Source organism: Eleutherodactylus coqui, chromosome 7, assembly GCF_035609145.1.
Source record: "Eleutherodactylus coqui strain aEleCoq1 chromosome 7, aEleCoq1.hap1, whole genome shotgun sequence".
In the NCBI taxonomy this organism is placed as follows: domain Eukaryota; kingdom Metazoa; phylum Chordata; class Amphibia; order Anura; family Eleutherodactylidae; genus Eleutherodactylus; species Eleutherodactylus coqui.
This window is the reverse complement of record NC_089843.1, coordinates 189,226,781-189,251,194: the sequence shown is the minus strand read 5'-3', so window position 1 is coordinate 189,251,194 and position 24,414 is coordinate 189,226,781. Positions and strand designations below refer to the sequence as shown.

Genomic DNA, 24,414 nt, shown 5'->3' with positions numbered 1-24,414 from the left:
ATACTGCTAAGAAGCTGTGCCTTTAAATAGGTTTCTTTGCCGACACTACAAAGTAGCACTATTGAAATAAATGGGTATTATCTGTCCTGTGTCTGTAATGCTGATCGATCGTTATGGTGTGGAGCACTGAAGCAGCACAGGTATCCCCTTGTGTCATTGTCCCTGGTGTGCAGTGCACAAATAGGCAGCATTCCCATGCATACAAGGCAAGAATACAAGATCACCACTTCGGGGAATCACCCAAATGTTACTGGACTCAAAAACCTTTGGGCGCAGTGACTAATCTGCTGCTTGTTGTCATGTTGCCGAGGGCAAACATACGTGTTAATGCAACATGCCTTACATTTTTCCCAATGTCCCATGAAGGTCATCCACCTTATTGTTTGAAACTTTCAGATTCATAGACAGAATTGCTACTAAGGGAGCTGTTAGATGGAACGACTACCATTCAAAAAATGTTCAAACGAGCGAAAGCAAACGATAATCGTTCAGTCTAAATGCGAGCCAACGACCAAACGAGAATTGTTCGCTTTTTGCTCATTTATGTTATGCAGGCATAAAACCATCATTCAGTTTAAGCAGCGCTCGTTCAAGTCTTTTACACTAATATAGCAAATGTGAAGGACAGTACGATCCTGAATGCTTCTTATTTGAGCGAGTTAACGATGCCAGGCTGCACAAGAGCGATTGGACTAGCGCTGACGTCACTCGTTCATTCAAACTAGAATCAACTGGTCTAGAAGGACCCTAAATTGGCATAAAAGAAAGAAGTAGTGTCCGTGGTAGCAATAGGTAAATATCCAAGTATATTATCAAATTCATTCACACACAGAGCTACAACGTGGCTCAATAAAACCATTGGCCATGTTTGTATACTAGCCAGTGAGGACTTGTAAGACTGCAACATTGCAGATTTGTCATCAATACATTGTGTGATATTTATATTACTGCATCCTTAATTCTGTTAAAAGGCAACCACAGCAAAATGTAAAATTCTCTTAGTTTTATTCTACAGTAAATACAGGGCACGTATCCAGCTCTGCAGCATCTGCTATGTGACGGCCTTACTACATGCAGTACGAGAAAGAAGTGGAATGGTGGACACATCCATTCTCCATTGCTACAACAACCTAGGCTTTCCTTAGTCCAAACCTCATTATTTGCATTTTCTGTAAACCTGACAAGATGATCCATCTTCTTTAGTCAGCGGATCCTCTGACTGTCCTCTGTCTCAGCTTGCTGTATTAACTTCTCTCCCAACTTCTCTCCGCAGCTTATCCTTTGATCCAAAACCCTTTTTTCTTTTTACTTCTCCTAAACTGCTCAAAATCTCCCCGAAGCTCAGTTACTGTGTGTAAACCCAATCGTGACCTTGCAGAGTTTTATGAAGTGACTTTAAATCTCGGTCAACGGTAGACAGATTACTGGATAAACATTTTGCTATAGAAAAAAAAAATGTTTCACAGAAATGCAGGTTTGGACAATGCAGCCTCTTACTAAGGAAGCCACCTTGTCGATTGTTCTTCATTATGGTTAGACATATGAACAATGCAAAATTCTGAAACCTGACGATGGAGGTCTGTTGTTCAGAGAGGAATGAAAAAAATGGAAATTTACAGCTTCAAGGCTACGAACGTGAAGCCTCGAAGAAGAGTCGATGCAAAGTCCACACTGCATGTTAAATAGACCTGTCTCTATTAATTCTCAGGATTGGGGATAGCTGTTCTCCTGAAATAGGAAGAGCCATACAGCATCTAACTTACCAAACCAGCTGTAAAGGCAAAGCCAAAGTAAAGGGTGTGTTATGCCTTTACCCATTGCCGATATTAGAAACAGAGCTACAGCTCAGCATCAGAGAAGCCATGTACTGCTTCAAGACAGTCTCTTCAATTCTTAATTTTCTCCCAAAAAGTATGACTATTCTTTAGTGCTAAAAACTAATTTTTAAGCAGTTTATGTGCAACTATTTGTTTTCTGCTGCTAAATCTGGGATGAAAATTGTCCCGGTTGACGAAACTTCAGGATGTAGTTTCTAAGCTCAGCGTATAGAAGCGCTATAGCACACATGTGAAGCAAACGATACCGTACAAGAAGGAATATCTTTATGCGACTCTGCATTAATTTGTGTAGAAAAGGGAAGATTTGCCACTCTGTAGGGAACAGCGCAGCGGTGATAACAGGAGAGATATCACAATGTTAAACTAAAAAGATGAGATTTTACACATCGGATTAAGGGAACATCTAGACTGCCCTCCATCGAATCCAATTGTTCACAGTTATAAGCCCTGCTTGAGTTCACTGGCGATCGACTATCTTACTGTCACCATAGACAATGTTTGTGTGATGCAGAGAAAATACCTGTAGGCTGAAATACCCACAACCATCATATGCCTATGGCCCTTGCTGAAAAACAAGACGGGCTCCACACATATCATTCCCTTCAACAGAGCTGAGCTGCCATACCAGACAAACTGCTCTGAAGGAAGTAGTCCTATTGTACTAATCCTGTAAAACTCCTTCAGTATCAGAAGAAATACAATTTCTGCTTCTGAATCTGCTCTTCTCCTCAGTGTCAGCACTCATCCTTATCCGCAAAGACCAAATTGCCATCTATACTGAATGGACACTTAATTAGAGACACCCGTCTCGTATTGAGTTGGACCTACTTTACACTTCGGAACCACATCAATTTTTCTGGGCATCTATCCATGGGCATCGGAGGACCCAAGGTGTGCCAAGAAAACATTCGCCACATCATTACTCATTCTCCAACAGCCTGAACTATTGACATCTGAAAGGAAAAGTTTATTCATTTACACTGCTTGCACCAAAATACAATTCTCTACCAGCACGGTAGAACAAAAATCTAGATTCACCCAAGGAAGCATTTTTTCTAACCATTAGTATTCCAATTTTGGCGCTGCTTTACCATTTCTCTTAGATAGTAATAACACTCAACTGGTAGCCGGCTGTTACAGCCCATCTGTGCTAAGGAACAACAGGTTGTGCATTCAGATACTTTTAGCTGGAGCACCAGTGTTGCATTGTGCTGAAATTTGCTTGATTGTGTATCACATGTTCATCAGGTTGGCAGTTTTTGGAATAATGGCCCGGCTAGTCTACCATTGAGAACCATGCCTCATTCGAAGTTGCTGAGCTTGCTATTTTTCCATTTTAATGTGGATTCACTCTGAAACTGATCCATGGAAAACTTGCTTGATTGATTTCATGATGGATTACAGGGTCACATGTCTAATTCCCATACAGAAAATCATGAAAGGGTAGATGTCTCTAATAAAGTGGCGACTTACTGTACATACAGCGGATAGGAAAATCTACACACCCTTGTTAAAATGCCAGGTTTTTGTCATGTTAAAAAAAATGGACAAAGATTAATAATTACGGATTTCTTTCCACCTTCAATGTGACCCGTTATCTGTACAAACCCATTAAATTGGAGACTCAAATCTTTTAGGGCAAAAACATAAAAATAGCAAAAATAATGTGGAAGCATAAGTGTGAACACCCTCTTATATTTGGGGATATAAGGATATATATACCAATGTGACCAAATCCTTTAGTGTTTTGCATCACCTGTGAATCCCTTACGGATTGTCATTACCTGAATTGAGGCGCAACTTCAGATCAATCACATTTGCCCTGGTTGACCCTGAAGCAAACTGCAGGGCACCAATTTATTGCAGTTTGGAGCCTGTTGACAGCCTGGAGGGAAAATATATTCCATACGATCTTGCAGCTCTAGCTGAAAATTGCTTTTATTTGTAGAGATTAAAGTCAATTATTTTTGGAAATTGGGAACATTAGGAAATGCAGATACAGTCATTTATTTTTTCCTCTGTACCTTCAACCTAGAGGCACGGGGACTGATTGAACCATCATTCACTTTATTCTCTAGATCTACGATTCATATCAGTGCTGAACAGTCTTCACCAGGCATTCTGCTATATGCTGTGCTGCGGTCAGTGATCGGGTGAGGACTGCAAGGTCCCTTATTAGCACTACTGATAGGGCGTGTTATGAAAATACTTCATGCACATGAACTAATTTGTATACACATCCATATGAATTACAGCGGTCATATGAAAAAAGAGCACGGACTCACGGCACGGTCAAAAAGCACATAGAAAATAATGCAGCAACCATGCAGAATGACACGGCATACACGGTATACCCAATGCAGCCTTTCATGGCTGATGGCCCATTTTCCATTCCAAAAATACAAATGCAAAAACAGATTTTTGCTATCTTCATTTTTGGTGAGACGTATGCTCAGACTGGGGCTTCTGGGATCATCTTTAAGGAGTCTGTCAAAACCAGGCATGCATCACATACGCCGCAGGCCACATGCAGTCCGGTAGAGGATTTCTGGTGGCCAAGCGGACTGTGACATGGCTATGATGCTAAGAGACTGGTGTCTAGCGGAAGAGCCGTGACATGAATGTTCAGGGTAAAGGACCATCAATGAATATCAGTAATGTGACCGGCCACGCTGCGCATCCAGTCACATGGCTGTCATTCAAGTCAGGGAAGGTCCTGCAGACCCTGGTAGTGGCGGTGCAGCAGAGTCTTCCAGTTTTTGGAGCTGTGTGTTTATGCTGCAGTTAGTGCATTGCAGGGTAGGAAGCTAGACGTGATTCCGCTACGACTTTTTCTTGGGTTAAAAAGTATATTGTAAATGTAAATTGTTAGTATTTTGAAACATAAGAGCTTAGGAACAGAGTCATGGCGGCAGAACAAGACCAAGAAGTCCATCCAATCTGACCCTTTATGTTTACTTATTGACCCTTATTGACAAAGTAACTTGGCTTTAAAATTGCAAAATGTGTTGAAAAATGTATACTGCTCAGCAAAGCAGTTTGTGTGATAGTTTAATCACTATAGAATACACAGATCTTCAGAGGCTCATTTTGTAAGTGAGCCTTTAAAAACCTATCGGCGACTCCAAGAGATTCGCCAATTTTAATTTTGGCCCCTACCGACTGCCAGGTTGTGCAGACCTGCTCTAAGCCATTCTATCAGGCTGCTCGGATGCTACTGTTGGGAAACCAGAGATTTACAATGCATTCATGGTAGATCTGCTTCTAGTAATTTATGCCCAATAGCTTTGGTTATTACCATGTAGTTTTTAGGAAATGTTAAACCCACCCCATGATTACAGAACAAGTAAGCCAAGGTGATGTGTTGGAGTCCTGCATATAACGGGGGTGGGTGTGTCCTGTACAGCAACCCACGATGAGATTGCAGAAAGCCATGCGGGCATAATGCCAGCCGGCGGATTTCTGAAAGGCCCCGGGGCTATCATGGCAGAATCCCCTTGGGTGGCTTGATAGACTGCCTCTTAATTTGCTGTATGATGTCATACTATGAAATTACATCATCCTGCAAAAGCGATCAAAGCATCGCAAGTTGTATGCAACGGAGCATTTTGGAAATAAACATCTCATGGGTGAGCACATTGTTTTGCTCTTCGGTGCAAGGAGAATGTGAACTGGTATCTACTGCCTTCAGAAGTCTAGAAAAGCTGGAGGCAAAAACACAGAAAAGTGGGGCTTATTGAATAATACTGTCTTATAGTTAGGTAGTGCAAACTAAAGCCACGGCATGATTATATCGTTATATATATTATCGTTATTATCGTTAAATACACGGCATGATTATCGTTCAAGTCACTCATCAGACTGAGCAGGTTGCATGATAATTGTGCCGTGTGAACGCATGCAGAGAAAGAACGATCAGTGATAAACTGCTGAATGGATCTTTCATGCAGACCTAAAAAACGATCATTGTTCTGTCGCTGCATTGTTCAGTGTAAATAGGCCTTTGTTCAACTACGAACGACAGCCTGTTTACTGTGAATGGAGGCGAGCGGACCGGAATGATCTCCACAGAGCCATGATTGTTCCTGTGCAGCAGCACAGGGGCGATCGTCGCTGTCTTAGAGAGCCGGCAGTCATTCTACACACTAGATAAGATTTAGCACAGAAGCTCTGCTAAATGATAAATCTGTCAGATACTAACATGGTCTGCTCCACCTTTTGTTGGCGTAGTTTACAGCAATAATTGCCCTATTTTTTGCACCAGAGAACTCAATTTCTGATTAGTAAATAAGCCCCAAGTTTCTAGTTAATGGAGTAGGAGACGTTGGAGATACACTTGGAAACAAGAAGCTGGTGAACTCCGTCAAGCAACAGACTGACACGTTTCATTATATTTCTTTTGCGAGGAAGGTAAAAGACTTGAGATGGGACTGGTATTATAGAACTGCATTTGCACAAATCTACAAAATATGGAAAGTGACAACATTAGAGCGAACTAGTTACACAGTATGTATGAGTTGCCATTATCCAGATTATTCCTAGTTTCACATTCTGCTATTGTCTTACTCCCTTCCATTGTTATCATTACTGCGGTGGATGAAGACCCAGCAGTAGCTTTCTCCACCTTTCTGTGTCCGTCATTACACTTTTTAGGAGACCCACTAGTGCAGGAGGCCGTAAGGCAGCACAAGGAGTTCCTCTTTCTCTGTAGTGGGAAGCCACAGGTACACCGAAAAAACAATTCCTTAACCCCTAAGTGGCCGGCCTATTTTGCACCTAAATGGCCAGGCAAATGTTCTCACTTTTTACATTGTTACATTCCAAGAGCCATAACATTTTTATTTTTTTGAGCTAGTCATATAAGGCCTAATGTCCATGGGTAGATTTTAATTATAAAATCCGTGCGCGTCTCCCATGCGGGAAAGCTGCGGATCTGGAAGCCCATAGGAATGCATTAGCATCTGCAGGGCAATTTAATGCATGCGGAGGTAATTTTTTTTCCCGGTGTGTGGGTTGCATGCACGGGACAAAATCCCAGCATGCTCCATTTCTCTGTGGATCTCGCAGGGATGGCTTCCATTGAAGTCAATGGAAGCTGTCATATCCATGGCACAGCCACAGCTGTCATTGTGCTGCATATCTGGGGGAGAGCAGGAGATTAAAAAAAAAGAAACCATGGCCCATGTGCACAGCACGCCTCTGGCGTGCTGAGCGCATCCGCCGGGCAGAAGAAAGAAGATCTAGCTGCAATGGAGGAATGTCATTTTTGACCTCATGGCTGCAGGCACAGGTGGAAACCGCTGCGGGATTACACACTTGGTAACAGTGTGTGCCCATGGACATGAGGCCTAAGGGTGGCTTTACAGGAGCGTGTTTTTGTGCGTACATATGTGCGTACATAGGCGCGCACCCCTGTACGTGCAAAAACACGCGTGTAGGAAGGTCAGTACATTGCCTTCAATGGAGCTGCGGCTTCTGCCGGCACCCCGTAATTGTTTTCCAGGGAAGGGCTTTACATATAAGCTCTTCCCTGAAAAACAAGAATTTTAGTGTAAAAAAAAAAAAAAAAAAAAAGAAGAATACTTCCCTGTCCGACTCTGCCTTGTCCCCCGCGGGGATGAAGAACACATCTGCCGCATGCGGCAGATGTTTCCTTCATCCCCGCGAGGAAAAAGAATTCCCTGCTGCACCTGCTACATCTGTGACAGATGCAGTAAAGGAATTCTTCATCCCTGCAGGGAATAAAGAATTCCCTACCACAGCTGTCACAGATGACAGCTGCGGTAGGGGATCCAGATGCCAGCATCCTGAAATTGTTTTTCAGGGAAGGGCTTTAAATATAAGCCCTTCCCTGAAAAACAAAGAAAAGTGGTGTAAAAAATAATAAACACCACATACTCCCCTTCCTTCAGCTGCCAAGGCTCAGCCGCGTCCTCTCTGCACTGTCCCCGGCTCTTCAAAGCAGTTTTTTCAGCAGTCAAGGATTTAAAAGCCTATGATTGGCTGAGGTGCACTAAAGTTCTTGTTTTTCAGGGAAGAGCTAATTTTTTTTTTATTAATTCACTTTTTATTGAAAATTTCTTAGTCATAGTGTTCAACATTAAAACCTTACATAGGTGCATTTAGATTGACTGAGGCATTGCATCAATTTGTACAATCAGATTCTTATCAAATGAATGCGTATATTACAGTATTGAATGATCATATTTTCTTAGCCAGACATAGGTCCCGGCCACCCTCTCCGGCCCAGACATCCAGGCTTTATTCTCCGGGTCGGGGTGAGCGGCAGCGACCGTCTTCCAGATATGCTTTTGCACCTGTACTTTTAATAACTTTATAAATTGTTTAAATAGTGGAATAGTAATAACCGGGGTAAGAGGGGAGATGGGGAGAGGGGTAGAAGGGGGGGGGGCAAGGTAGGGGGGTGCCAGGTAGGGGGGGGGGGTCTCTGTTGTCCGCATTAAGACTTCCATCGTATATTTAGCAGTTTATTCCACTTTGTTATTTATAACTCATGTCTCCGGTACCTCCGTGAGCGCATCCTCATCAATTTATTGAAATATAAGTAAAAATCGTTTTTCTTCGGGGTTTGGAGGTAACCCACCCCAACGTAATCACACCGGGGCAGGTGGTCGCGTCCCTGTCAGGGGATTGCAGGGAGGCAGCCTCCCGGGTGGCGTTTCACCTGTTGTCCCTTTATTGGGACAGAGAGTCTCAGCCCAGCAAAAAAGGCATTAATCGTGTCTACTGTCTGGGAAGGCAAGGTGGTATGAGACTACTACGCTAACTCGGTTCCCAGTATGTGTTGTTTAAAGGTTGTGTTTGCTATGTGGGGGGAATGTGCTCAGCTAATGTCTTTTCTTGTTTTCTGTTTGATAGTGTCATTACGCCATTGTGGTCTATTCGCCAATCCAGTGGTATTTGCTGGGAGGGGCATAGTGAGACCTCTGTTGGATCTGATTTCCACTGAAAAAGAGATGTTCGATCTAGGGGAGGAAAGAGCTAATTTATAAAGCCCTTCCCTAAAAAACAATTCAGGGGAGCCGGCAGACCATTGCCTTCAATGGAGCCGCCGGCAGCAGCCGTGGCTCCATTGAAGGCAATGTGTGCATTCTCTGTGGTGCACGCATGTCCTATCTTTACAGGCACGCACTTGTAAAACACGGACATGTACACACATCATAGGGAATGCATGTGTTGTAATAGAGGCGTGTTTTTGTGTGTGCATATGCACGTACGAAAACACGCTTGTGTGAAGCCTCCCTAAACCTTGCTTTTTGCAGGACGAGTTGTTTCTTCTATATGTCCCCATTTGGGGGGCATTATAATGTATTGTTTAACTTTTTTTTGAGAGAAGTTCAAAAAAACTGAGATTCCGGCATTGTTTTTTATGGTATAAATGAAATGCTACTTTAATTCAGCTGGTCAATACAATTATGGCAATACCAAATGTATATAGCTTTTTTATGTATTATTTTTCTACAATAGAAACGCTTAAAGAAAAAGATGCATCACCGCATCCAAGATGCATAACATTTGTACATTTTTGCCATTGCAGCTATGTGAGGTATTGGTTTTGCGGGAAGAGTTGTAGTTTCTATTGTTACAATTTTTGGGTAACTGTGACTTTTTGATCAGTTTTTATTTTTGGTAATAAGAAAACAAAAACCAGAGAAAGATGAAAAAAAAAAACATATTTTTTTTCTAATTGTACTCACTGTGTGGTATAAATAATATGCTAACTTTATTCTTCTGGACAATACAATTATGGAATATATACACATATACATATATGTGTGTGTGTGTGTATGTATATATATATATATATATATATATATATATTTATTTATTACTTTGGCACAGTAAAGCCCTTTTTATATGTAAGAAAAAGTAATTGGATTTCCATTGCCGCCTTCAACGACCCATAACATTTTAATTTATTGCCTAAATAAGCTTTGGGGGCCTTGTCGTTTCCAAGATGATTTGTAGTTTTCTTCCGTACCATTTCGGAGTACATGTGACCTTTTGATTACTTTTTATTGGACTTTTTTTTGGAGGCAGATGAATGAAAAATTAAAAATTTTGCGTTGTATTTCAATTTTTTTATGCAGTCTACCATGAAGAATAGGAGTCATTACAAATGCGTTGATGTTTATTTTTTTTCTATGTAAAAGGTGCGATGTTATTCTTTTTTGTTTTATAAACTTTAACTTCATTGAACTCTTTTTTTTTTCACATTTTTTGTCTCTTTAAGGGTCTTGAAGATGTGATCAGTCGATCGCTGGTACATTACACTACTTATGTAGTGCAGGATGGTGTACAATTCACCAATCAGCTATTAGACCCACATGCAGGGTTTCATATGCTAGCATGCCTGGCAGATCTGGAAGCGCGCTGCCCTCGGAGTCCATTAGCACCCTATTATCACATTATGGGGGGCTGGTGAATGATACAAGTAGCCCCATGATCCCTATTGATCGAGGTATGTAAGGTATTAAACGGTTGGGAAAGGAGTATTCGACGCTCCTGGCCATTAGTGTATGGCCCTGGCTGACGCCTGACATCCTGGACACGGCTCTTCCCTGCATGGGATTTCTGTACCAACCTTACATTCTGCTGCTGTAAAAACACTGCAGTCTGTATGGCTGGTCAGTAAGGGGTTCATAAAACATACAGATTGAATTTGAGGCATACAGTATAAGCCTACAGCCTATAGGTGCTACATACAACACAGAGCTGTAATACCTGTAATATGGCCGTGTGCACGAGGACGTAGGATCTTGTGTGCTTTCTGTCTCATCATCTTGATGTCGGCAAGGTGTTCACATACAGGACAGAGCAGTTAAGGATTTATGTCAAGTGTGCTCAAAGGCTGCAGTCCGCTCTATGGGGTTGTGTTTTATTTCCTCTAAATCCATGTATTTTTACATAAAGTTACATAGGTAATTGTAAATTATTAAAACTTTTTAACTGCTTACTTTCTGGACCGGTCTTGTGTCTTATTACAGTGATAGTTGGAGGACTGAGATTCTTGTAAGATCAGTCAGGCAGACTTTGGAGGTAACGGCAGAACATGGAAATTATATGGGGCCAAGATCAAGGAAGTTTCTGTAGATTCCACAGTGCGAGCTTTGTCTAGCCCAAGACTCCTTCACTGGACGGGGATTTAAATAACTAACTGCACTTTTTCTCCCTTTATAAGGGCCGGCTCACACGAGCGTATGCGTACAGCGCAGCGTTGTACCGCTGTCTGACACATTCTGAGTTTACTTGTTTTTTAACATTTTTATTTCCCACTCTGCCTCTTAGCGTTGTTGCGTGTAAACGCCGCACATATACAATGTAATTGTGTATGTACATTTGTTATGCACCCATGGAGAACAATAGGGCTCAATTGCCTGTAATGCGCTGTAAATAAAACATGCTGCACTCTTTATTTACACGCAATAAAAAACGCTAATGTAAGTTGGTCAACAAAAATCTATTTTCCCTGACTCCATTCACCGTGTATTACGCGGGCATAATACATGGTTACATTACGCCTGAGTGAGCCCGCCCTAACACTGGACGTTTGCCTAACAGGAGGGATCATGTGGTAATTGAAGTGTTACACCCATTAATCTTATTAAAGTAAACATCAGGAACAATCCGGTAAATGTTTGGGGGACAACAGTGCAGATTTGAGAGTGCTGGTCAGTTATATGCTACACAACATGTATCCGAGGGAAAGACAACATGTAGCTGGAATCAATAGCGTCCCTATCTAAGTGCTATATGCCATAAATGGACAAATGCCATAAAAATCATTTTTGCTAAGTGTCAAGGGAAACTGAAAAACCAAAAACCCCACTATGTATTCATACATGTATAATGTGTCACTTCAGTGGTGCACATAGTAACATCTGTCATTGTTAAAGTGTGCAGAAAACTGTAACCATAGTTACAAATTTCAAGAAAGAGAGGTATGAATTATACACAAGCAGGTTAAATTAACCATCAATGGTCTGTGTGCGGAGATCCTACATTTTATTGTATGTGTAACGACTAGAGATGAGCGAGCGTACTCGGATAAGCACTACTCGCTCGAGTAATTGGCTTTATCCGAGTATCGCTGTGCTCGGGGCTAAAGATTCGGGTGCCGGCACGGAGCGGGGAGCTGCAGGGGAGAGCGGGGAGGAACGGAGGTAAGATCTTTCTCTCCTTCTCTCCCGCCCGCTCTCCCCTGCTCCCCGCTGCGACTCACCTGTCAGCCGCAGCGGCACCCGAATCTTCAGGGACGAGCACAGCGATACTCGGATAAAGCCAATTACTCGAGCGAGTAGTGCTTATCCGAGTACGCTCACTCATCTCTAGTAACGACGCCAAGATTACGGGCAATTTGCTAGATCCTCGATGCTTATTCAATGTTAGGGCACCCGCCTGCATGTAATGCGTAAGGCCGGGTTCACATTTGCGCTTTTTCTTCCGGTAAAATGCAGGGCAGCTGCACGGAACCAGAACAGACCCCGTTATAGTCAGTGGGATCCAATTGGCCAGGAGATTCCCCTTTCCTCCTCCCCACACAGAACACCTGCTGCAGATGTAAAAGAGCCTAGAACCTCTTTGGACTTGTAAAGACGCACAGAACCATATATGCACACATGGTATATACAGATTGTCTACTGCATGGATGACTATGTATCCGCATAGTGTGGTCACCAGCAGCACGGCGCAGGGATTGAACTGATCATTATTACCAATTTGTTGCACGATTAGCACTATTCTTACACAAGTCTATTCTTCATTCTGCTTTTAACACTTCACAGTCTGCAAATGACTCATAATTGATACCATTTATATACTGTACATAGCCGCTTTCAAAACTCTCTTGGTTGCCCTGGGAAACAGACAATTATCTTCACTTTCCAGACAATAATGTGCTGCCAACAATGTGACAATACTCTGGGAATGGTTGGCCATACTTCCAACAAGACAACGTGCCTTGTCACACATCCAGCACTGTTTTACATTGGTTTGAGGATATGGATGTTTCCGACCTGAACCCTATTGAACTTCTCTGAAATTAAATGGAACGTCAGATGAGGAAACATGAAAGAGTCCATCTTGTTTGAAGGAACTCACCAGACATTTGTAGGATGGATGGAGGGAAATACCAGATGAAACTCATCAGACATTAGTAGAAAGTATACCACAAAGAGTGTCTCATGTCACTAGGGTCAAAGGAGCTCCACTAAGTATTAGCATATGTGAATAAACACCACTTTTGATTCTTGATCAAGTGTCCAATTACTTTTGGTAGGATACTGTAAGTAACCCAAAGCATTTATAAAGACAGTAAGGCACAACATTTTACCTCATTTTAAAAGGTTGGAAATTTGTGTTCAGCAGTTTCAGAAGTCATATCTGGGCTTCTTCCCTGTGGCAACCAATCACAGCACTACTTTTATCTTTACAAAAATTAAAGCTGAGCTCTCAGAAATTGAGGGTTTCATTATTTATCAAGGTCTAAGGCCAAATGTGCCCGCCATCAATACCCGCTTTACCTGGGAGAATACATACATAGCGCTCACAGCATCTCAAAGCAATTACACATGAAACATTTTTTCTGTTATCAAATGCGTGGGCAGCGCAGCGATCCTTTCAAACTACAATCACATTTCTCTTCAACCCCTAACTCCTGGAACGTGCGAGATGGTACATGGCCGCTGCCATGCTTCATCCTGACAATACATCTGTTGTCAAGTAATTGGGACGCTGTAATGCTGTGCGTTGTCGCCAACCCAGATCTTGATGATGAAGCGGTATGCAGCACATGTTTGTATACACAGCACTCCAATACAGTCATTTCTTGGATGAGCTGCATAAATTGAAGGGTTTTCCAAGACTAAACACAGATGGACATCAATATTTCCAACTTCGGGGTGTGATTCTCCAAATCCTTGTATATATCAGCAAGCACCCCTGCCCCTGTATTGTCTACACAGTCCGAATTGCATGTTTGAACATGCCTGGTACTGCAGCTCTGGACAATTCAAGGGGAAGGCCAATTTCACACAGGCGAGTGCGATATCAGGCCGTGAACCTCACCCTGATAACACTTCACTTTAGGGAAGTAGCGATCCTCCGCTATGGAGTGTTTCCCATTGTTTTCAACTCACGTGCACCTCGCAATGCCATGCGATGCTTTGCTGGCCACATTGAAAATAATGGGCGAGGTGTTCTGAGGGGACGCCCAAAGATAAGACATGCTGCGATTTTTCACTCAGGTCTATGACCCCCTTCAAAAGCACGAAGTTCATATTCAAGTGAGATTTTTTCTTTTTTTTCGGCCGTGTGAATCCTGTACTGCGGATGATCTGGCCCGGGAAGCCGACACACATGCGCAGTACAGATTATGCTGCAATGTCGCTAGGCGATGACGTGGATCCCACAGCCTTTCCGCAATGATGATTGTGGAAGGGCCACGGGTCAGACGGCTTCCATTGACTTCAATGGAAGCTGCTTGCACGGAATGTCCCTAGAAATAGAGGACAATGCGATTTTTCCCCCGCGAGAAAAAAATGGCAATTGATTTCTGCTTGTGGGCAGGAAAAACAGCTCTTCCATAGCATGCTATGGGCGGTATTTGCTGTAGAATCCGGAGACGGTTGCCCCGGTACGGATTCTGCAATGCAAATCTGTCCGTGTGCAGCCGGCCGTAGGGTCCTTTTAAATGAGCCGATTCTCGTTTGAATGAGCAAGTGACATCACTGATATCTCGTTTGCTCTTGTGCAGCCTGTGTAGACAGGCAGAGGTATTACTGGCTTGTTCAAAGGAGCATCGTTCAGTAATTCACATTCGCTGTAAAAAGACCGAACGATAAGTAAACGCGCCGGCAATGGTTCCTATGCGTGCATGAAATGAACGACAGGCGAAAAGCAAATGATTCTCGTTCATCGTTCAGTCGTTGGCTTTTGTGTAGACCGCATGATTATCGTTCACTTTTGCTCATTTGAACGATAACCGTTCTGTCTGTAAACACCCTAATGGGCCCAACCCCTTCATTCTGAAGATCACACAAGGTCCTGGGGCCCTCACTAGGGATAGGTCTTCTGTATTTTAGTTCTAGAAAACCCCTTTATAGTCTAGTCTAAGCAAGTAGTCTTTCCATAGAATCACTGCATGGACCGACACATATCGTACAGAGAAAAGCAACATTTTTGTTTTTTCCTCCTCCCTTTTAAAAAATCATAACACTTTTATTTATCCATGAGGGTCGCTGTATGAGGGCTTATTTTTTGCAGGACAAGTTGTATTTTTTAATGCTACTATTTATTGTACCATATAATGTACTGAAAAACTTTTTAAAAATTTTAAGTGGAGAGAAATGGAAAAAACGATTTTCCGCCATCTTTCGATGCGTCCTGTTTCTATGGCGCACAAACTGCAACAAAAATGCTTTATAACGCGTATATGCTTGATAAATTTACTCTATGGGTCAGTACGATTACAACGATACCAAACTTATATCGTTTTTCTTTTGCTGTACTACTTGTATTTTTTTAAAGATATTTAATTTTTTTAAATTATTTTCTGTCTCCCACTTTTTGCGCACAATAACAACTTTTTAATTTTTTTCTGTCGAGTTGTGTGAGGGCTCATTTTGTGCGGTACGTCCTATCATTTACGTTGGTACCATTTTTTAATGCAAACGACTTTTTGATCTCTTTTTATTACATTTTGTCTTGGAGATAGGGTGACCAAAAAAAGCGCATTTCTGTTTTTTTTTTTTTTTTCAGACGACGTTCACTGTGTGGGATAAATAATGCGTTACTTTGATAGATCGGACTTTTATGGACACAGCAATACCAAATACGAATTTTTGCTTTATTATTTAGATTTTTTTATTGCAAATATGGCAAATGTTTGTTTTTTTTAACTTTAACTTTTTTTTAATAATTAGTAAAACTTTATTGTTTTTATTTTTACATTTTCTTTCAGTCTCCTGGGGGACCACAACCAGCAATGCTTTGATCGCTCCTGCAGTATAATGTAATGCCATAGCATTAAAGCCACCGCATTCTGACAGGCAGCCTACCAATCCACCCTACGGGAACAGCTTGATGGGCAGTCTGCCAAGACAGCCATAGGGCCTTTCAGAAGGCCCCTGGCTGCCATGACACCTGCACAACTCCCCCACTCTCACTGCGGGGGGCCGACCGGGACCCCTGAACATTGGTCGGGGCATTTAAAGGGTTAATAGCCGCGATCATTAGCGTGGCCGATTGCAGCTATTGCCCGGGAGTGTCAGCTGTAATAAACAGCTGATGCCCGTGCTGTATGGAGAGAGATAGCGGCGCTATCTCCCTCCATACACATCCTGCAATGGCATAACGTAAAAACACTATTGGGCTGTCACTAAGGGGTTAAGGCCAGGTTCACATGACCGCATGCGTAAAACCCTGCGTAAGTCACGCAAGGTTTTACTGCGACGCAGCCAGTGTATGGGAGCAATATTGTACTGCGTATGACAGCAACATGCACAGTCTTTCTGTTTTTGTTTTTTTTGCATATATGCACCATTGATTACACGCCTATAAAAAACTGGCTCCTTTGCGCGTAATACGCGGGAGAATAGTACATGCTGCGTTCTTATCTGCACTCGCCTACTACGCAATGCAAACATGCAAATATGAGCGAAACAGCGCAAGGCAATGCGTTCGATTGCCTGCGAATTACCGCATAATACACGGTAAATGTGCGCTCGTGAAGACATGAAGCCAATCAGACCTAGCACCAACTTTAAATGTGTGATGACGTTTGTTCTAAGATCACATTGAAAAACATGTGGGCATCCATGTCAGATGCAGTTAGCGAGTGCGCTATACTGTATATATGAGAGCTTATGTAAATACCATGTAAAATGCCGCCACAAGTCCCTTTTACCTGTAATATTAAAAGCTACTGATAAAAGAAAGTGACGCAGGATCCTGGGTGATTGTGCTGCAGACCTTTCTGCTGGGTGAGATAAGCTGCTGCTGAAACATGAAGCAACCCTTCTTGAAAGAATACATAATCATGCTCTTTATTTTTATTACAAGTCATTTAAGCGCTCGGTGGCTCTCCGCTGGTTGTTGCCTGCAGACCTACAACTGCAAGAAGACTTAAGGCAATTCTCTAAGTGAAGACTAACAGAACTTTAAAGCACAAGCACAGAAGTCAGTGAGTGAATACCATGCAGGTCACCCCTGGTGGGGCAAGGTGCTCACATCCATACTGAAGCCACATAACACAGCTACTGCAGGTAAACGAGGCAGTGGTGCCAGCGGTGTGGGCATTGGGAGACTGAAAGGAAAGCGGAGATGTCTACAAGCTTGTGCCCCAACATAATGAGGTCAAATGATAGCCTAAGGCTGCCTGTTCACGGGCGATGATCAACCGGCGATTTAATTACGCTGTGTAAAGTTTTCCATAGCGTTGCTATGGAAAGCGCGGCGCCGACGTCCACGAGGCAGAGAATCATAGCGATTCTCCGCTCGCCGGATTTAAATCACTGCATGCCACTATTCTCCGTGGTGAGCCCATCTATCAGACAGGCTTACCTCGGAGACCTGACAGCGCTCCACCCTCCTCCACCATGGTGGAATATCGCTAGCACGTTGCGAGATGCACAAATATAAAACCCATTCTTTTTAATGGGGTCATACAAATGAGCAATGTTTTACAGCATGTTCTATCTTCCTGCGATGATGTTTTTTTAAATAATCTTTATTAGGTTTTTTAATAAACAAAGAATAAAAGAAAGTTGACATATTTGTTGTTATAATACGATTTCTGTACTGTGACGTTAATATTTTAAACATGCAATGTGTTGTTAAATAGTAATGAGACTAATGTTCTTTTTTACGAAAGAGAAGAAAATAGTTGCCAGGTTAAGGCTCAGTCAGAATGGCTGAATTCAATGAATGGCTGAGCGCTACCTCTGATTGGCTAAGGGTTGGGATCCATTACAGGCAGCGCTCAGCTCTTATTCAATGAATGGCTGAGCGCTCATCTAATCAGACACAGCCCTTTCAGCAGGTGGAGATTTTAAATCCTCGCCTGTTGAAAGAACTTCAGAGCAGTTGAGGAGGACCAAGGGGCTAGATGCACCTGAGCCCTAGCAGTGGTGGAGAAGTAAGTATATATTTTTTATTCTTTTACACATTCTATATTTAAAGCCCTTCCCTGAAAATCACTGCAGGCGTTGCCGGCAGCCCATTGCTTTCAATGGGGCTGCAGAAGCGCAAGCCCCGTTAAAAGCAATGGGAGAACATTTCGCTCCTGTGCCACAGCTGTGGCAGGAGAATTATTCATCCCTGCGTGGAGTCCCTTTGTCACTGAACACTGTGACAGTGCTGTCACAGTGTTCAGTGATGAGGGGACGCCCCGCAGAGATAAAGAAATCCTCGGCCACAGCTGTGCCAAAGGATCGCGGTCTTCTCTGTATGTTGTCAAGGGGCTATCGGTCCCATTGACCACAAGGTGAAACTTCGGATGTGACAGCATCCAGGGATTTCACATCCAAAGAATCCTGATGCCACAATTTGTTGCGTTTTGCAATTCGTTGTCCTATTTTTTACAGGTGCGTTTTTTTTGGACATTTGACCACTGCCATTGAAATGCATTGGTTCTAAAAGATGTGAATCGCTAACGCAAAAAACATGCACAACACAAAATGCTTGTGTGACTGAGACTTTAATGTAGTGCATCACTTGAGTACTAGATATCAACTATGAACCAAAAACTGGAAACTTATTTGTATCACTTATGGCAAAAAGAGTATGTTAGGGGAAGGAGAGGGGTTAAAACATGGAGATATCTGGAAGGGTGGTATGTGAAGGGATTTGTATGCTAGTTAATTGAGAGATGATTTGTCATCCAAATGTTCTATTTGGATATAAAGGTGCAGTTGGGTGGGGCCGGCAGCAGCTGCATCAGCCCCACTGATAGCAATGGGGGAACCCCGCGATCCTATGCAGCGGCTGTGACAGCCACAATGGGGGAGTCCCTTCATCCCTACAGTGATACGAGGCTGTTTTCACATGAAAATGGGGTCTTCTCCACACACTAATCTTTCCTTACACTAGGCTATGTTCACACTGGTGATTTTAGATTTCAGTCAAGAGTGAATCTGGACTTTTTAATTATTTTCTCACATATGTAGCTTTTATCACACTTGGAAATTCCTTTTAATGAAGAGCAAACTTTATTATAAAGTTCAATGAGCAGTAATTTAAAGGGGTATTTCAGCCACACAATGTTACGATCGCTGTGTGCGCAGGGTGTCAAACTATAGGACCAACCTCCAGGCACACAACTGCAGTGAGAAGGAATTTGGATGGAGCGGTCACCCACAATGCTCACTTGTAACTTCAGACTGTCATGTAGTTCTATGGATTTCCAGTAGCACACTGATGCAGGTGTGGTTGTTCCAGCTGGCTGATGTAGTGTAGTTCTCCAGGTAGCCAATCACTGTGTGTCTGTATATATAAATACCAGCCTCTCCTGCTAGAGCGCTGGTCATTATCCATTCCTCATCATTCCCTCTAAGAACTCTTGCATGCTGTAAGGATAGTTTGAGTTGTTCTTCCACATACTCACTGAAGATGATCTGGACACCTGATTTGCCTGTTTGCATAGGTTGCGGGCCCCTGCTCGTTACCCTTCTGTAAGGTGTGGTTCCAGACATCGGATCTTTTTTATGCTGTCAGATGGGTAATGTCTGATGCATCGTCCCTTCTCTGTCAGATGGGTTATGTCTGAAGTATTGTGCCTTCCCTGCACCCTACATGTGGACATTTAATCTGTCTGCTTCGGTGTAAGTATGCATGTATGAGGTTCTGGGTGGGATTTCACTTTAGGCGTGCAGACACCTGGTGTGAACAATGACTTGTTCAGTGCCTGCCTGTAAGGCCTCCCTCACACAAACCTTTTTTACAGCGTTTAGCGCTGCCTTTTCAGCGCAGCGCTAAACGCTGTACAACCCTTTCATTCATATCAATGTGGCTGTTCACACAAGTGTCAAAACGCAGTGTCTTCAACGCTGCACTTTGACAACGATTCATGTCCTATCTTTCACTGTTTTCAGACCTGCATCGCCCATTGAAATGAATGGGCAGCGTTAGCAGTGCAGCTGAAAGCGCGGTACAACTTGGTGCCATGTTTTGGGCAGCGCAAGATGCAGCGCTAGCTGCACTACCAAAAAAAAAAAAAAAAGTTATACTCACCTAGCTGGGGCTGTCCGTTTCCCTGGCGCTGCTTTCTGGGGCTCCAGGAAGTTATCAGAGGATCTTTGCTAGTGATATGGTTTGAAGATACCGACTCCAGCAAGAGAGTGGTCTGAAGGACTTGTTCACCTGGTGTAAACAATGACTTGTTTAGTGACTGTCTGTACTGTGCAGACACCTGGTGTGAACAATGACTTGTTCAGCATTCATCTGTAGGTTCGCAGACACCTGGTGTGAACAATGACTTGTTCAGCATCCATCTGTAGGTTTGCAGACACCTGGTGTGAACAAGGCCTTGTTCAGCATCTATCTGTAAGTATGCAGACACCTGGTTTTAACAATAACTTGTTAAGGGTCCATCTGTGGGTGTGCAGACACCTGGTGTGTATTATGTTCTATGTTGGTGTTCCCCTACATCTGTAGGTGTGCAGACACCTGGTGTATGTCATGTCCTCTACTGATGTTACTGCCTGTTCATATCTTGGTTGAGACAGATGGCCCCTACATTCCAGCATGGTGCTGTCTTTATTGGGGCGATCGCCCCACTTGTAGGCAGGGTTCCTTTTCCTGGGTTTAGTTGTCTCATTAGTGTAGGGACTTACAAGACAACAAGGACCATTGACGTGGGCTGTGAGCTTACGTATTCTAGCTAAAATACTAACTAATACCTCATACTTATTTATATTACCATCTACTTGTTGTGTTAGTATTTTTGGGCGCCTGGTGTGGTGTTGAGTCTATATCCCTATTTTCCCTTTGTTGCTTGCACGTTCGGTTTATGTTTGGTGTAAACTGTGTCTGATCGTGTGTTTAACCCTTCCCTTTTCCCTCAAGCCTTAAATGTATTGTGTCCGTGTTGGCAAGGTAAATGAGACCGGCACATGAATGTAACAGAGTTTATATGAGGATGCATGATGCTTGTTCAAACTACCTCACCATAGTTGTTCAGTTGGGGGGGAAGGAGTTAGTGATTATGTGGATCCCAGTGATCAGACCCAACTTATGTTAAATGTTTGACTAATCCAGTGTAAAGGCAAAAAATAGTTTGGAGCGGAAATATTGCTGTAAGGGAAAATGTAACATCCCTGAAAAAGTGATTCAGACACACAGTATGCGGCACTCGTTAATTTTGTTACTACATTGAAATTTTTTGTAATGAAGCATCAAAGCAGATGGGACAGCTGTTAATGTACCTACATGATGATCAAGGGAAATTTTTATGAATTAAAACAGGAAGCTTTGCCGTTTTGTTTAGTTTCCCTCGCTCTAACCTTACATGCAGTCTGAATTACCTGAACCAACAGTTTCCTACAGTAGACTACAAACTGCATGCTAGGCTGATCACTAATAACTGTGCTGCCAGAGCTGCGACACATCCCTTAGTCTGGCGACAACATACTGCAGTGAGTACACTTTCATGTACAGTTCTGTTTGTCATCCACAACTCACTTCCTCGCCTCATCCTTGTACGAAAAACCTGCTACCGATAAAAACTACAGTTCGCCACACAAAAAACAAGCCCTTATACGGTTGTGTCGACGGAAAAATAAAAAAGTTATGGCTTTTGAAAAATGGAGATGAAAAAATACCAAAAATTGTTTGGTCCTCAACACCAAAATAGGCCATGTCCTTAACGGGTTAAAAGAAATAAAAAAAAAAACAAATGGACCCCTGAACAATAAGACAAATTAGTTTTACCAAACAGAGCATTGTGGGCGGCAGAAGAATTCGCTCATCGCCTCTCCTGGCACGAGTGTTTCACTTGTTGGGCCTCATTCACACAGACTCATCACCTATCAGATCCAAGTTGGATTTTTCTAATGTGGATCTGACAGTTTACTCCGCAGCATCTGGTAGGGACCCACATGTAGATTTACCCATTATCAATGGGGCAAATCCTTTTGCGGCTGCTAAAGCGATTTTCTTGGCAAGAACGAACATGTCAATTTTTTTTTCTACAACACGGATTTCAGAATCTGCATGTGAAAAATCAGCAGTATATCAACTGCTGTGCAGAATGTCACAGCATTCGATAAAATGCTACAATGATGCAAATTTCGCCGTGTGAACGATGCCTTAGATCAGCGCTCCAAATCTGAATTTGCTATTGTAAACTGGTAATGAAATTGCAACCGTGGTCAGACATTTCAGAGGACGGCCACTAAGTCACCAGAGCTACACACCGATGACTAGCATGTCTGTAAGGTGGTCTTGTCTCTGCGCCTACGTAGTGCATGAAGGGAAGTCACTTGCATATGACATACAACAATGTCAGCTCTTCAATCTATTCTAATGGAAGACAAATCTTTTCCTAAGCAATTGGACACAAATATGTTCCCCCTTATAGAGCTTAAAGGGGTGGTCTCGCGAAACCAAGTGGGGTTATACACTTCCGTATGGCCATATTAATGCACTTTGTAATATACATTGTGCATTAAATATGAGCCATACAGAAGTTATTCCACTTACCTGCTCCGTTGCTAGCGTCCTCGTCTCCATGGTTCCGTCTAAATTCGCCGGCAGCTTGCTTTTTTAGACGCGCTTGCGCAGTCCGGTCTTCTCTATTCAGCACGAGCCGCTTCAGTGTGCTCCCCGCTACAGCTCTTCTGCGCATGCGCAGACGAGCTGTCACTGCTCGGGAGCGCGCTGCAGCGGCCATTCTGCACCATCCTCTGTTAGAGGAAGGTACAGAAACTGGAGCTGCCCAGCGGAGAAGCCCAGCCCAGCCCAGCAGCCCCGAGAAACGTCCCAGGTAAGTGATAGGTCGGGGGGGAACTAGCGCTGCGCCGGGGGGGGGGGGCTGTCGCTGCGATGGGGGAACTAGCGCTAGGCCGGGGGGGCTGTCGCTGCGATGGGGGGGCTGCCGCTGCGCCGGGCTGCGCCGGGGGGGGGCTGTCGCTAGGCCGGGGGGGCTGTCGCTAGGCCGGGGGGGCTGTCGCTAGGCCGGGGGGGGCTGCCGCTAGGCCGGGGGGGGCTGTCGCTAGGCCGGGGGGGCTGCCGCTAGGCCGGGGGGGGGGGCTGCCGCTAGGCCGGGGGGGCTGTCGCTAGGCCGGGGGGGGCTGCCGCTAGGCCGGGGGGGGCTGCCGCCAGGCCGGGGGGGGCTGCCGCTAGGCCGGGGGGGCTGTCGCTAGGCCGGGGGGGGGCTGCCGCTAGGCCGGGGGAACTAGCGCTGGGCTCCGGAACCTAGCGCTGGGCTCCGGGGCCTTCACCTGGGCTGAGGGTCTAGCGCTGGGGAGCCGGGGGCTAGCGCCTTACCTGCTGCCTGGCGGTGGGCGTCTGGTCGGCGGCTGCGGGGCGTCTGGTCGGCGGCTGCGATGCGTCCGGTTGCCATGGAGACACAGCTGGCGGCGTCTCGGGAGCGCGCACGTCGGGCTGCAGCGAGCGACGGGGAAAGAGCCGGCGGCCATCTTGAGAAAACTTTTATAAGTTGCTGAAACGCTGGAACGGTAAGTACAAACCAGCTAGACATGTCATTTACAGGGGGGCTTAGTAATGTGTACTTAATGGGGGGGACTGGGCAAAAAAAAAATTTAACTGCTTCCTCGAGACATCTCCTTTAATCCAATTTAGTGAAATGTTCTTGAATATGGATAGTAAAGCGTTAATAAGTAACTGTTTTGTAGATACATTAGAAACGAACTCTCGTCCGCCGATTAAAAAAACAAATTGTATAAGGATGCGTGGAACAGACCTGCCTAGCAGCATACGCCATCGCTTCGCTGTGAGGTCTACCAATAGCACATGCTCATACGTCACCCACAATGGCTATCCTCACAGTCACATGTATTTTTCACCTTTTCCATAACTCTTATTTTTACGTATCCTTTCTAGTCCATACTTCATAAATGTGGCACGAGTGACACCCCCTCCCCGAACTGGAAATCGTAAGAGAGGACAACAATAAGCTCAAATAGATGGCCATAATTTTAGTATAAAAAGAATGCAATTCCTTGCGGCAGAAAACCTCAGGGTGGCTTCAAACGACCGTATTTGCGCGCCCATTGTTTTCAATAGGTTTATTCTAACCGTTCTTTTTTTTACTCATGTGAAAAAATGCAACATTTTCATGTGCACTGGACCACCTAAGGCACCATAGGAGTCTAAAGGGTGTGTGCAAATGTGCAACTGATCCCCGCGAAATTGCACAGTGCAATTTTGCATTGGAAATCGACAGCATCGGGGACTAATTAGGCTGCATAGCCTTTTCAATCACAGCGCGGGTGTGTCTCGAGTCGATGTGAACTGTCCATCGCAGCGCAGAAAGTACAGTCAAATTCACTAAAATGCACACGATAGCAGGACCTTCACAGCACAAAAAGTTGCACTA

The 24,414-nt window shown here is 43.9% G+C and overlaps 1 protein-coding gene across 3 annotated transcripts in view; it reads right to left on the bottom strand.

The window, feature by feature from the left end:
* Nucleotides 1-24,414, bottom strand: part of PSD3 (pleckstrin and Sec7 domain containing 3) — a 562,110-nt gene that overhangs the window by 174,110 nt on the left and 363,586 nt on the right. The window lies entirely within an intron of this gene.